The sequence below is a fragment of the Sapajus apella genome, unplaced genomic scaffold, assembly GCF_009761245.1.
Source record: "Sapajus apella isolate SASKATOON/1434 unplaced genomic scaffold, GSC_monkey_1.0 scaffold34, whole genome shotgun sequence".
Taxonomy (NCBI): domain Eukaryota; kingdom Metazoa; phylum Chordata; class Mammalia; order Primates; family Cebidae; genus Sapajus; species Sapajus apella.
The window spans coordinates 12557196-12573108 of NW_022436974.1; the positions used below are offsets into that span (position 1 = coordinate 12557196).

Genomic DNA, 15913 nt, shown 5'->3' on the forward strand with positions numbered 1-15913 from the left:
GTTATTGAAATACATGAAAGGAAACTTTAAGATGTCAATTCATGTATTCATTCAGTAAAGAATTATTAGGGGGCTAAAATATAGCAGAGGTGTTCTAAGCAGAGATGGTGACTGACGGAAAAAATGAACATTCATAGAGATAGAATTGGCTATATGTTCATAGAAATGACATGAAATAATTAAAATAAACAGTAAATGACTAGTTTAAAATTGTGTGATTATAGAAATTTGTTGTACTTTAGGACAAAGTCGATGTGATACATGCTTTGAGGCAAGGAATTTGTCAAGATAGTGAGGTAGAGATTATTAAGCTTATATCAGGAAACCACTACTGTTCACTTATATACATTCATTTAATGTATTATTTACTTTTCCTAATTGGAATTTGACTGTAATACAAGATACAAATACAAAAAGAATTAGGTTAAATTTTTGAACTAAAAATTATAGATCTGACAAAATTGAATTGAAAGCTCAAATTTAGATAGTACATGTTTCTAGTTGAATAGGCCAAGGTTTCTAGGGAACTTTCTGAATTGTATTTTTCAGATTATTTAGTGCAGGAGAGTTATATTTAGACTATGTTGCATATAAAACTCAAAGACAGTTATTGGTTATTAACTTATCCCCCAGTAGCAAAACTTATCCTCCAAATACATGTCTGTTTTCTTTCTAGCTCTCAAGAAGAGGAAGGAAATCCAGGTTTATAATAATTTAATTAGAGGAATAAGTGCAAGGCTATTTTATTCTACCTATTTATGTATCTCTAAATATTTAATTTATGGTGCTCACTACCTCTTATTTCTTTTCCTTCTAATGTATCATTGATAGCTTATTTATACCTAACTTAAAGGCATTTAAGTAAAAGACAATTTTCCTTGGATTGCTAAGGGAATGAAGGAAAGATTTTAAATCCAAGATTCTGAAAGGAAGTAATGATAGAAAATCAATTTTTCTTATCATTTAAAAGACTCATGAAAACAGGCACTATGGGAACCAGACATGAGTCCATGGAACATCAGAAGATCAGAAGAGAGGTCTTGAACTGAGACTCTGAGTCTTAAATTTGGAATCCTGACATAAATTTTAACCCTCACTTGAAGATAACTTTTTTTTTTCCATAAATTATGAGCTTTATTAGATTACTCAGTCTTTGGGTTTTGAAATAACATGCATAATTTTCTGTGGTATCTGCTTTCTCTTTTTCACCCTTCTTACCTTCCTCCCTGTCTTCTTTCCACACTTTATTCTTACACTCTTTTTTCCTTTTTCTTTCCTTCCTCCCTCCCTCCCTTCCATGTCTCAGTTTAAATTTTTTTTCTCCTCTTTCTTCTTTTTCTGCCATTGTTCTTCATTGTTTTGAGTGACATTGTGACATGTGAAAACAAAGGAGATGGCAGAAAACTCTCTTGCCTTTTCTATACTCAAAATATTCCTAAGAAGTGGGGAAAATAATACATTTCATTAAAAATTGAAGTGAGAGCAATAATTGGAATATAGATTGCTTAAATATTCTAGGTAGTTCAGAGTAAACTTATAAATATGTATTTTTTTAATTTTTATCACTTGAGGATATCCTTATTTAATTATGCACAAATGAAAATAGAAAAATTTGTGGTTGAAAATAACTAGAAAAAATTGTAATTGAAAATAACCATTAGCCACTGTATTTACAAATATAGGAAATAATTTAGAAAACAATTTCAAGTAAAACAATTAAAACTAAGATTTATGTAGAACATATTCAACTAGACTTTCAGGATCTTGAGGTTATTGCTTTTTGTAACCTCTGTACATAGCACAGGGTGTAGCTAGAACAACTGCTCAGTTAATATTTGCTTAAGAAGTACATGGATGCACAGAAGTACATACATAAACAGTTGAAAATAAAATCCAGAAAATAAATATTCCCTTAATTTTGAATTTACTGGACAATAAAATTAAATACTTGTCATTCTCTTTCTTTTGTTTTTACAGAAAATATTGAAAAAATGATCTTGTAATATTTTGAACATTATAATTCCTAATATATTTTTATACAGTGAATTGCTAATATGACTTTGCTTTTTAAATGTTTTCTAGAAATGCAGTAATGTCTACTTGAGATTTTATAACAAAAATATTTTATTCTAGCATATGTGAATTAAGTATGTCAGTATTCCAAATTTACACAGTTTAAGTATCAACAGGGAAGTGTGTTTACAGGGTTAGGATGCCGCATAAGATAACTGGAAATAATACAAATTTGGGGTTCTAGGATATGATTTTACATATTTGAGTTGTTATTTTAAAATTGTATGGTAGGCAGGGTGTGGTGCCTTACATGTGTAATCTCAGCATTTTTGGAGGCTGACGTGGGAGAATCACTTGAGGTCAAGAGTTCAAGAATAACCTGGGAAATTAGCGAGACACCATCTCTCCAAAAACTAAATAAAATTAGCCAGGTGTGGTAATTCACATACGTAGTCCTAGCTACTGGGGAGGCCAAGACAGGAGAATTTCTTAATCCCAGGAGTTTGGGTTTACAGTGAGCTATGTTGTGCCACTGCACAGTCTGGGCAACAGAACAAGAAACTGCCTCTTAAAAAAAAATATGCTAAGTGCTAACAACTTCACCTCTTTGGGTCTCATCATTTACTTCCCATGGCTGATATGAAGAATATTTAAGAAACATGTCTATTTATGATATAAAGTATGCCTTAAAATTTTTACAAATGTGAAATGGGGGTATCCACTGTAAAAAAAAATTCTCATTCTCAGAAGGGGCAAACAGAGCATTAATCACATAGAAGCGAATTTATTCTTTTGTTTAAAAACTGCTTTACTTGATAAAATGGTACCTACACTCATATGTATGTCAGTTATGTGAAATTAATTTAAAACAAACACAAAGGGTGTAAAAAAGACTGAAGAGTGGTTCTGAATTTTGACAGTACATTGGCATCATCTGTGGAACTCTTTAAACATTACCTGAGGCCTCACCTGATATCAAATAAGTCAGTGGTTTTAAAAGATCTCCCACGTGATTCTAATACGTAGCCAAAATTCAGAATCTTTGCACTAGAAAGCCTATGTATCTGAACTAGTTTAAGCTACTTTGGAATCTAGCTTGTGAAAATCTCGATTGATTGCTACAGCACATTAATTTACTCATTAAAAATGTGTTTGGTAACCACTGCATGTGAACTACAATAGCAAATACAGAGAATGCATAAAATATGATGCCTGCCTAAGAAGTTTATGCATTATATAAGGCTACCTGATGAGGCCGGAACTTAATGAATAATTACCATATAATAGGATACATCTTAAGCTAGGGCTTTTTAGTAAAGTTTTATGGTAGTTCAAAGAAATGGGGGGCCAGTCCTTCAAGGGAGTTGGGCAGTATTTCACTGGAGCTAATCTTGAAGGATAAACATGTAATCATTAGAGGTAAAAAAAGGAGATTAATATTAATTATCTTTCAAAAAGATAAAAAGTCATAATAAAAATACATATTGTATTAGGGAAAGTGAAGCGGGTTATGAAGAGATTAGAAAAAGAGGTTGGGACCAATCATCAAACCCAGGTGACATAAGTTTCAGAGGTTAAACTTTATCTTATGAGCACTGTGGAAATGAGAGTACAACAGCAGAGGAAAAAAGAGAATTAGAGATTAGTGAGAACTTCCACTCTGAGTATTCTGAGGATATTCACTCCAATGTAAGGTTTAGAAGGCCCACTGTTTCCCAGTTCCTGTGACTTGAATTATCAGGTTCAATTTGATTATAGGACTCATTTAAGTTGAATGATGACTGGATCTAAAAGACTTACTAAATTATTATATGCTAATAACTAACATTGTATGATTACCACTAGCAAGTCACTGTTCTAATGGCTTAGCAGGAGTTAACAGTTAATGCTAATAATGACTTTATGAAGTAGTTGTCATTAATTTTTCTATTTATAAACAAAGATACAGAAAGCTTAAATAATTAGTCATTATACCACTAGTAAGCAACATAGCCAAGCGTTAAACCCATGCAGATTGGCTTCAGAGATCATGCTTTTACTTATCTGCTATAGAATGTGTTAAATGCCCACCATGTACCAAGCTCTGCATTTTGCAAATGTAACTAACTTAAGTGTCACAATTAACTTATGGAACTAGAATTTTCTTCCCATTATACAGATAAAAATGCTAGGAAAGAGAACTGAATGATTTACCACTTCAACTATCACATGCGTTCTTTGTCTATACATCAATGTTTCTGATAGATCTGCGTGTCTAGCCCAGCTCAACATTCTTATTAAATTGTAGAGAGGTATAAAAAGCAAATATTTAGTCATGTAAAGAAGCTCTCACTTCATCAATTTTCAGAATTCTGGCTTGCGTTGCTTACTACATAATTTAAAATAATTACTGGCTTTAGCTCAATGAACTACTTCTAGGAAATGTAACACTGAAAAACAAAAATGTCCCAAATTACTAGAGTTATAGTGTGTTAAACATAATGTTAGATTTCAGGTGGCTCAGATTCCTCAAGACTAAATGTATTGTAAATAGTTGCAACAGCTATATCTAAACCATTAAGGGCATAATTGTCACATATATATAGGGAAACATTCCCAGGAATTCTATTAAGCAATAATTCTGCGGTTCTGTTAAGAAGGATAAAAACTTCTGTATACCCTACTTGGTCATTTACATACAGTTCAGAATGCTGCTGCCATTTTATTTCATCTATTTTTTATTGTAAGTGAAAATGTTACTGTCTTTGCCAAAAGTATTGAAGAAGAATTACCATAAGATCTGGTCTTATAATTTAAATACATTTACAAATAGGTGAACTCTACCAGACTAGAAGGTAGTTTTCAAATTTCCAAGTATCCTGAAAAGTAGACTTTATGTCCCAGGCTATATGTCTAGTGTCTTGGCCATGCTAATGTGGGAAATAAATAACTGGGAATTAAAATAATCATCATTCCCATCTTCATCATCATCATCACCAGCTACCCTGTACCGACCACATTTCAAAGACTCTGCAATTGCTTCACATCTGTTATTATTCATCTTAACAGCAACCTCTATATAGGTACTATTATTCACATTTTAGAGAAACAAAACAAGAAATTTCCTATCAACATAAAAACAAAATTTAGAAAGGGATTTTCTTTTATTATGTATGACCCTCTGTAGTAATCCAACACTGTTATTCAAATTCTTGCCTACACTTCTCATTGTACTGGAACAAGAGAGTTATATTGTGAGGAAATGTGAAGAAGAAAAGGACCACAATTTGCTGAGACCTTATAGCATTTTTGATTTCCAGAGTGACTTTATGTATAACAAAGAGAACTAGGTATTTTTTACATTACCTTTTAGACTTCCCCATTTCCAGAGAAGGAAAGAAAGTTCCAAGGTTCAGTAGCTTGTCTAAGACCTCGACTCAAAAAAGAGCCAGATTCAGTTTCCAAATACAATTTGTTAGGACTGAAATCCAGTGGACACTCTGCTACACCCTTGGATGAGTGTTCTGTGTCTTCACCTGGGATATAAGGGAAGTCCTTTGCCTCTTGTGATGAAACAGTTACACACACACACACACACACACACACACACACTACATTTTTTTTTGTGCACAGAGCGAAGGTGAATACCTCTGTTTGCCGTACATGTGCCACGAGTCTGGTTGGACAGAGGACTTCATTTTGGAAAACACTGATTAAGAGAGTTGTAGTTCCAAAACAGTGAGGGACTAAATATTTTTCTTACTGTATTTGTTACCAAGTATCATGACAAAATTAAATATTCACAGGGCTATATTTCTAGGCCTGTTCTGCCTGAAGAATAGAGATGAATAAATATAGGTTCATAAATAATAACTTATTTGAGTTAAATTTACATGTTATGTCCAAATCTTAAATTGAAGCTTTATATTAGTGCATAATATAAAAAAAAGTTCCTGTTTTTGCTATAAAATCCTTTTTGAAGCTATTGAATTTTTAGTGGCCATGTATATAAGGGAGTGTATAATAGTACTAGCATTTAGCAACAGCAGCAGGAACAAAATTCTATGAACAGACTAAATTTCTTGTATCAGATAATTATATAACTAAATCTTTTCTGGCAAACCACAGATATTACTTTAGTCAATATGATGGGAGTATTTGTCATTTCCTTTTTTCTGCCCGGTTTTCATTTTCTTTCTTAATGACATGTATGATTGTCTCATTAACATGTAGAAAGTAGGCAGGTTAAATTTAGTAAATAAATTAGATAAAATTACCTTCATTTGGGAGTTGAACAAGTTGAGATATGGTTAAGATTGTCAAGCTCTATGTCATCTACCTCAATGTCTTTTCAGTTTCTAAAGCACAGCGAATGTTGTCCTGCCTCAGAGCTTCCACATATTGTTCCCCCTGCCTGTAAACCCCCATAATTTTCTTCCCACTCTGATCAGCCACCCTTTGTTGATCGCATCTCTTAACTCACATAAAAAGAAACATAAACTCACATCACATTTTTTGCATAATATACTTTTTTAGGTCTTGATTTAACACTTCTGTCTTAGAATTATTTTTACTGTCTAATCAAAACAAGATTCCATACCCCCTCCTCATGTCCTGCTATTCTTTATAACTGTACCTTGTTATTCACTGTATTTCCCATAAATTGTGAAACATTAGTTAATTTATTCATGTGTTCCTTACTTTAAGCCTCACAAGGACAGGAGACGAATTGTATTTCATCCATCATTGCATCCCAAACACCTAGCCATTCCTGGTACATGATAGTTTCATAAATACTTAATAAATGGCATGAATGAATAAATTTAAACATGTTTAAGTTTAAATTTATTTAAACTTAATTTATTTAAACTCATTTAAATAAGTTTAAGCACTCATAAACACATATGTAATAACTTTAAGTTTCCTAAGGCTGAGCAAGTATATATATACATATATATATATGAATATTTTGTATATTATTCTATTGTACTTTGTACCATAACTGGCAAAAAAATAATAGCAATAATAGATGCTTAATGAGTGTTCATTAAATTAATAAAAACATTCTTTCTGAAATTACATTTTAAGCCACTTGTAACCTTTAATGAGTTCAGATAACCACATATTTGCAAAACATTTAGAATTTCTATAACCCTCTTGAAGTCTAGAACATGAGCTAGCTAAGTTTGAGAATCACAAATGCAAAAATACAATGTAAGAGGTGGGTAGATGTGCCCATATTAGGAAAAGGTGCTGTCACTCAGTAGTCTTTCAGACCTCCTGCAAGCATTAACATGATTTACCGTCAATGTTGCCAACTTGGACAATGAAGGGCAGCATATAACAGGTGTAGCTCTATTTGCATAAATATTCATTTAAATATTCTAAATATTTTTTTAGAGGACTTAGGCTTTTACTCCAAGTGAAATCAGAAGTTACTGGAGGGCTTCAATTTAAGGTAACTTCTTTAAAGGATTGCTCTGGATGCTGTGCTGAATATAGCCTGTACTAGCTTGGAATCCATTTCTGTATGGCCGGTAAAAGATGATAATCGATTGATTCAACATGGTATCTGTGAAGGTGTTTAGAAGTGGTAAGATTCAAGGATATATTTTAAAGGTAGCGCTAACAGGATTTCATGACAAATTCTCATGTGTAAGACAGGGATGAATGAAGATTTCAAGTTTTAAGCTTGATCAATTCTGAGAATGAATGAGCTTTCCATTCTTTTTTTTCTACCGTTCTATATAAGAATTAAAATATTTTGTTCATTAAAAGCTCATCCTAAGGCAAAAGTTACACCCGTGAGCCATTTTAATCAAGACTTACTTTTGGAACTTAAAACATTGCTCCTATATTCCTTTTAATTTTGCCTAATTCAGCACTTTACAATTATGAGACAAAGCTACATTTTAAAATGTCACTGAACAATTTTAAGATTATATTATCATGTTTTCCTTCTCATCTGAAAATATTGCTATTGTTAAACATAGAGAATGTCCTTCAGCTTCTTGTCTTTAGAGCATAAGAAGTGGGTATGTCTTGGTAAGCAGATATTACATTTATGGAGTGCTTTGTCATTTTTTGACACACTTTGACATGTCTTATCTCATCCCACTCTCTTCATAACACTAGGAGACAGAAGAGAAGGAAATATGTGTAGGAAATTGAAGAATTGAAGTGATTGAGTGACCAACACGAGAACTCCTTTCCCATTCACTAATGTATTTTGATGCAGCTCCAACTGATGAAGAAAAATAGAAACTTGGGGTGCCCTATGCTCATTCAAAGCTAAGTGTCTCATACAAGGACTCAAATTTGACCTTATCTTTATTGTTAATTCCTTAGACAGTTGGATAAACAAATCACTTTATTCATTAGACTTAATCGCATCACCAGAATCATCTAGTCATGTTACGCTCCATTCTCCTATAAACTCCATTTTTTTTGTATTTTCTCACCTATGCTATCTTTCTATTTTCTCCTCTATGCCATCTTTATTCCTTTTTTTTTTTTTTTTAAATTAAAGAAGATCTCTCACAGCTTTCCTGGCCTCTTTCTAAAGTTCTAAAACTTGTTTTGTGAATTGCAATCAAAGAACTACAAAACATAACGATCCCATCAGTAGATATGAAAATGCAAGAAGAAAGATACCATTGTAAAACTCAACAGGATGTGGTAGATACATCTCTTTCTTGTTAAATCCTGAAGCTATCAAACAGTAACTTACCTTATTGACAACGGTCTGTTGAGAAATCTAACGAGCATTGTTAATGAATGCATCAGCACCAGTCCCCTTGGCTAGTGCATTCATCTTTTAATCTTTCACCCAGCTGCTGCAAGCACTTGGTTCCTAAAATTCAGCTAGGGAAATACAATGTTAATAATAATAATCATATTACCGCAAAGTCTTTCTTTTCTTTAAATTAAGCCACACAAGTAGTTTATACCAATCTCCTTTTCAGAGGCAGAAATGAAGTCTTTTTTTTTTTTTTTTTTTTTTTGTATTTAAAGATAACCTCAGCATATCTGACAATTCTGGGCAGTTATGGGGGTGGTGAAGGAAGGGAAGAAAAGTCATTTGAGAAAGTAAAAGACATTCAGCTGCCAAGGAAGAAGAAATTTTAATGGATGTAGAAAGAATCGTTTGTAAGAAGTGCAGACAAATGCAAAATGGTATTATTCATAAGTAACATCATTAGAGGCCGTTCTTTCTAACCACTCACACTTCTGAATCATCTCGGGGTTCCCTGACTTCCTACCTCTCTCTACCCTCCAGCAGTGACGCTCCTTCTCCCAATCATTGTCAGGGGTTTAAGTGCCATAGTCAAAAAGAACCTTATTATCTACCTGCTCCCCTAGCTTCTGAGTGACACACCACCCACGCCTCCCCCGCACAGCTTTCCTCCTTCCATGGCTCTCGGAGGGAATGTGAGGAGCAGGAGAAGGAGCCCAAGGCTACCCTCGCTTGAACCCCGAAACGACGAGGCTTCAAGACTCTTATTTACCCACTGAGTCTTTGCCCTCGCCGTTCTGCCAACCCCCGCCGCTCGCTGCAGGAGTAGAAGCCAGCCCAGCGCTGCGCTTCCAGCTGCGTCTGCCCGAGCGCGGCACGTGCTCCCGGCGCTGGCGCGAGAGAGCGAGCGCCACCGCCGCGGGCCCCGCAGCCGTTCTGCCTGCTGTCACCGCTGCCTCCATCGCCGACACTAGCGCTCCAGCTGCAGCCAAGGCCGCTACGGGAGCGCAGGAAGCCCTCGAGGAGCGGCTGGCTGGGGGCGCAAGGCTCAGGGCGCGCACCTGGTAAGCACAGCGCCTTTTTCTTTCTCTTGGCTATAGTTACCACGGATATAGGATGCCGCTGGAGCCCCTCCCCCAGCGCAGGGATGGAGAGCAATCAGGCAAGGGGCGGGAGCTGGGGCTAAGAGACCCAGGATGGCAGGTGGTGGGCAGGTGGAGGACTGGTGGAGCCAGGAACGCTCCGAGGTCCTGCAAGTTTAAAAAAGTCACCCTGCAAGGACGTGTGCTGTGTGAATCAGACATAAATTTAAGTCGGAAGCCTGGGCTACCGCGGCATCGCTCCAATGGGAGGTTTATGAAGATCATTTTGCTTTTATTTGCATAAGTGAGGGATTTAAGTGGGCTCGTTTCCATAGAAAACGAACTAAAAAAATCAGAGGAGGAAAAAATAAAGATCTGAGCCAAAGGATACGTTTGGATCTGTGTGTGTGTGCGTGTGCGTGTGTGTGTGTGTGTGTGTGTCTGTCATACCGACACAAGTGCATGGAAGGCATGCATTTAGCAAGGGAGAGAGGCTCCTCTACCTTTGAGCCCCATTAGATGTTTAGGGGAGCTAATAAGATCACTTGCTGGCGCTTCACCCCAACAAGAGGCAGCAAAGAAAGGACCCAATTGGGTGTGAATGTCAGTGTTCCATTTCTAAAAGGACTACAGTACTAGGGGGGAGAGGTTTTTCTAGAACTGTGGGTCATGTAAAGATGGTACACCTGCAACTCTGGACCTATAAACTCAAGTTCATGTACTCCCAGTGGAGCTAGGAAGACATGTTTACTGTTGGTTCCTTTATGGAACTTTGGCAGAGGAAGATCTCTGTCACCCCCGCCCACCCCCCCCCACACACACATACACACAGAGAGAGAGAGAGAGAGAGAGAGAGAGAGAGAAATGAAGAGAGAGAGGGAAGACAACGGAGCTGAAAATGACTGAATAGGCTGAGTAAGGTAGTGGAAAGAACAAGAACAGGTGGATCAGGTTTGGCATCACTGTGTTCATTCAGTTCTATGCTAGGTAGTCCTGGGTTGGTCTGTAGAGAAATGTGACCTTGAACAAGCCCCTTAACCTTCATGTACTCAGTTTCTTTACTGAAAAATGTAGAGGTTCTTCTGCATTTGGGGACATGAAGTGCCCATGCAATAGTGTCTATGTATGTGTTTGAGGATCTGCATACTAAGAAGTAAGAACACTCATAAAATGTGGTTAAAGAAAGCTTTAGGGGATTCTTCCTCAGTGTATTAAAGGGAGTTGGCAAGATCCTGACTGTGCTGTGGGTATAATGCAAGCTGAGAGGTCTGTGGAAATGAGTGAGGAAAATCAGACATTCAGCCTGCATCTCAATGAATTGGAGTTCTGAGAGCTGTTTAGAAAGGTTCAGATCCAGAGAGAGCCTAAAGTCATGAAGTCATATGTTATTATTAAGGTTAGCATTGAGGAAGAAGGTTTGATGGCAAAGAAAATAAGTGCCAATTCAGTTTAAAGATTAGGCAGTCAGGGTGGCAAGAAGAAGGTTTTAGAGTAAAATATGAATGCAGTGTAATCTAGGCAGAGGGTTAGGAAGAAGAAGATAATGGATATTCCTCCTGAGACAAGGATGTCTATACTCCTAGGAGACAACTGGGACCTACCATGTCCTTGACACTTCTTCCACCTGTCTGAGGAAGGCGCAGGTGCCCTTTCTGACGCAGTACAGAATTATTCTTAGAATTTAGGAATTTGTATTACAGGTGCTGAGATATGATGGTAAACATGTGAAAACTAAGTCCTGGGAGTGCCTCCAGCTCCCTTGCCATGTGAGCATCTGTTTGCAGAGCTGGTCTACCCATCCAGATTCACCCAGGAGTCTGTGTTCCTAAAGGAACTCACTGTGCCACTTGGTGGCACCAAAAAGTTGCGCAAAGAACTCTGTTCTCTATAAATACAAACTACCACCCCTCCCTCCTCCGCTCTCTCCCCTTCCCCCCTTCCCCCCTTTCTTAGTAGCGGGGAGATTGCTGCACACGCCGCCCTCAGCTCGGCTGTTCTGCGCACGCTGAGTGGAGGGGATGAGCTTGAGATCATCTTGGGGGGGAAGCCGGGGACTGGAGAGGCCGGCTCTGCCCCGCTGATCCCCGTGGCCCAACTTTTCGGGGGGCTAGCTAGACCGAGTCTCACTGCTCGCTGCGCAGCCAACAGGGGGGTAAGCTTGCTAAGTGTCTGTGTGCCCAAGTGTCCCCTGGCCAGAGAAGGATTGAGGATCTATTAGCTTGCTGAGTAGCTTATAGTTTGGTTTGGGGGAGGGGGACACGGGTGGAGCGGGGGTGGCCAAAGCCGATGCAAGATGCCAGTCTGCTCCATTTGCAAGCAGCCTTCATTAAACCTCTTGGGGGAAAAAGCGCGAGCAATGGGGTGAAGCAGGGAAAAACTGCAAGGGTTGAAAAGGGGATTCTGCATGCCTTCGGATCCGAGTTCCCGCTCTCTAAGACCAGGTGCGCGTGGTTTCGAATGCAGAGTGTGCTCCCGCAAACCACCGGAGGGCTCGGAATTGTGAGAAGCAAAGGTGGAGAAGGAAAGAGGACGGAGAATTGCTTTTCAATAGACCGGTTAGCGGCCGCGCGTGGCGCCTGCTGCAGGAGGAGGGGGGACAGCGGGTGGTGCTGAAAGCATATCTCTTTCACTCAGGCTCTGTTGCCTCTCTTTGAACACCAGCCGGAGCCCTCCCGCTCTTTCCTCTCCCATGGATTTATCTTTCCCCTCGGACACAAAGCCTGCTAGTTACCCCAAGGCGGCAGCGTGAGCGGCATGCCAAGGAGGGAGCCCAGGCTGCAGCGACTTAGGGAAGAAAACCCAGGGCAGGCCCATGAGTGCGAAGGCTGGCCGGTGGCCGGAGCCTAACCTGCATTAGGACCTCTCGAGGGAAGCGACGGGTCCGCCTGGAGGGCTCTTTCACCTGTGCTCGAATTTACAGCTGCCCTCATTTCCCTTCAGAGCAGTTGCTGTGTGGAACGGAAATTTAGGAGAGGATAACAAGCGTCTTTGCTGATTTAGACCTAATCTTGACGCTGCCTTAGCTGGACATCGAGTAGCCAGGCAGATAGGTTCTCCAATACTTTACTTTTCAATAAGAAATTGATACAGATCAGTGAGAAGGCAACTCCTTTCCACCTTCTTCTCCATTCCCTACATGGTATTTTATTGTTCCGAGTTTCTCAAGACAAAGCTAGAGCGAATTTGTGTCTCTAATGCTGGCCACTGGCCGTTTGAAGCAGCCAAAGGTGCGTTGACCGGGACTACGTGCAGCCCTTCCTCCAGTGGGGCATAAACCAGGGTTTTCTGTGGAAGCCCTAGTTGCATGAGATTCTACTGTCAGCTATGGAGTGTTCAGGTATGCTACCTCTTGCTAGGTGTGCTTCTTGCTGTTTTCTTTATGGAGAGCAGGGAGTTTTCTCCTTTAATTTGTCAATTACCTCAATGTAATTACACATTTAAGAATCAGTTGTGTCTATTTCTGTCTTTTGTGCTTGTTTATTTTCATTTAAAACGGCAATTGGTTTGGTACTTGAAAATACTGCTTTCTGAACTCATTGGGCGAGTAGGGTGCGTTCCATCAAATTTCCAGCCTTCTCCCGCTGAAACCTCGTCAGCACTCTGGACAGATCTTTCAAGGTTTCTTAGGAGAAAAATGTGCATAACACTTCCTAAATAACAGCTTCTTTTAAGAGAAAAAGCTTTCCCTAGTCATTTACACTCCACATGATAAAATATACAATCCAGATATTTTAATTGCACCCCCTAGAGGTTTGTGCTATCACACGGCAATGTTTTGGCTGTGGGCTCTATGCTCACAAAAAGCCCAAACTCTTCAATGTTCACTTATGAAAGGATATGTTGAGATTATTTGGGAGAGGTGGGTGGTATTTGAATAATGCAAGTTTTTCACTTTACTTCCATAGATAGACACAGGCCTTGACTATCACTTTATAGTATACATGACGGACATGATGGCAAATACCCAGGGGAAAATTGAAAAATTCACTCACAACTGGCACGAACTATCCAGACTTTAGGAATACTTTATTAATTATATGCCATTTTTAGTTTTGGCTCTGATTATTGACATTGTTTTGTTTCATGATAAAACAACTTTTTTCATTAAAGATGCTTGCTTTTGTGACTAAAGCATTTTAATAATTCTATTTTATTTCTTTCTAAAACCCATTTAATAGTTTATAGGAGTCTTACTATCTTGGCTTTTACAGAATGATCATTTTAGTTAGAGAAACAAAATTAAATGCCAGTAAAAGGTAAGTAATACTACGGGTAGAAATTGTGAGATGAAATTAATCATAAAAAATGTTTTACTTATTTGTATGCAATTTTATCCAAGGTTTTTCTATCTCATGGGATAAAGACAGACATATCCAAATATTCTATCTTATACATTCTTACTGTATTACATATGTACATATGAGGCATTTTTATGTATATCTCAATTTAGATAGGTAGATCATGTATAATCTAACTTTATAAAATATTAGATACTACCTTTTGACATATGTTGATGTACATATGATATATGGTAAAGCTGATATGGCTTGTTTAAAGGTTGGATTTACTAAAGATGTATTATGACAAAGCAGAAAGATTCTGTAGTTTAGAAACGTGCTATTTTTCATATTCAGAGAAATATTAATTCTAGTCTTGAAGCATCATTTACTTGTCGTTTTAGTCAGTGAATGAAACTTAGGGTAACATAAGAAGACAGGAGCATCAAAATAAATATTTTTAGTTTATGATATATTTATGTAACCCCAGAAAAGAAACTTTAATTTTGATTTTTGAATTTTCAATTATTTGTAAATCAGATAATATCTTGGTATTCCTTTATCTTAGTTGTTTAAAATGTGTTCCTGAAAAACACTAAGGCATAGGTTTGCTTCCATTTCCTTTAAATTCATAGAAAGGAGATGAAAATCTATATTTTACCAGTCCTAATTATATTTGAACTATATATGACTTTTGTCAGAAGGACCATGAGGTGAAAGTCTTGGTTCACACTCATCCCTGCTCTCATAACTAGTATTTATTAAGCACATCAGGTATCATGCTAAGCAGTATGCATGTTATTTTATTTAATTATCATATCAACAATACAAGGCATTATTTGTTTTTCCTTTTCTGTTGTAAAAAGTAACTTTTTTCTTTTACTGTCAAAGAACAGTGCATAGTTATGCAATGTTCACTGTGGGTCATACACTTCATTTTTATTTGTGCAATTCATTATACTCACTCCATGCCATGTACTGCTATAACCCATCCCCCATTTTGAAAATAAGGAAATATATTTCATACATATATATTTTACTACATATGTAAAAGAGAACTAATGGAAATATATATACATATATTTATATTACATATGTATATGTACATATTCAAAAAATAGATTTAATTTGTTTGGCACTAAAACTTACCCTGTTTTCTTTGCACCGAGCTGCTTTATGGTGTGACTAAACACTAAACATGATGGGATTATTTGATTGTGGTTTCCAGTGAGTTGTGGTATAATTGCAACTACAGGCCATGGCTCCAAACTGCCTGAATTTGAATCTCAGCTTTGTGGCTTACTACTTGTGTGACTTTAGGCAAGTTACTTGAATGTATGTACCTCAGTTTCCTTATTTTCAAAATGGGGGATGGGTTATAGCAGTACATGGTGTTGAGTATGATGAATTAATTGCACAAATAAAAATAAAGAACACCAATAGGTGCGGAAAACCACCATGGTACATATAGATGTATGTAACAAACCTGCACATTCCACACATGTATCCCATTTTTTTTAATTAAAGAAGAAATAAAGAAAAAAATAAAATTTTAAAAATAAAAGTATCTGACTCACAGAGAACAGTGTATAAACAATCAGTCCTATCCTATCAGGCCTTTGGATGTTGAGTTTTCTGCATTTCCTATGTTACTACATTTAATGTTAAACAGTCTATAGATTGCCGTTTATTTTTATTTTATGAATTTAGTAATAAAACATGAGACTAAAATAGATTAAATAACTTGTCCAATGTCCCACAGTACAAACAAAGATGACAAAGCAGGTATTTAAATCTAGGATCATCTCTTTTGATACTGACATAAA

The 15913-nt window shown here is 37.2% G+C and overlaps 1 protein-coding gene across 6 annotated transcripts in view; it reads left to right on the forward strand.

Annotated features, from left to right (window-relative positions):
- The first annotated feature begins 9606 nt into the window (after window positions 1-9606).
- The window catches only part of GRM5 (glutamate metabotropic receptor 5), a 545439-nt gene continuing 539132 nt past the window's right edge, over window positions 9607-15913 (forward strand). For 2 of the 6 annotated variants that reach the window (XM_032295814.1, XM_032295819.1), the window contains exon 1: window positions 9607-9792. The gene's annotated coding sequence lies outside the window, so the exon portion shown is untranslated. The other 4 variants (XM_032295815.1, XM_032295820.1, XM_032295817.1 and 1 more) reach the window with 3 other exon arrangements.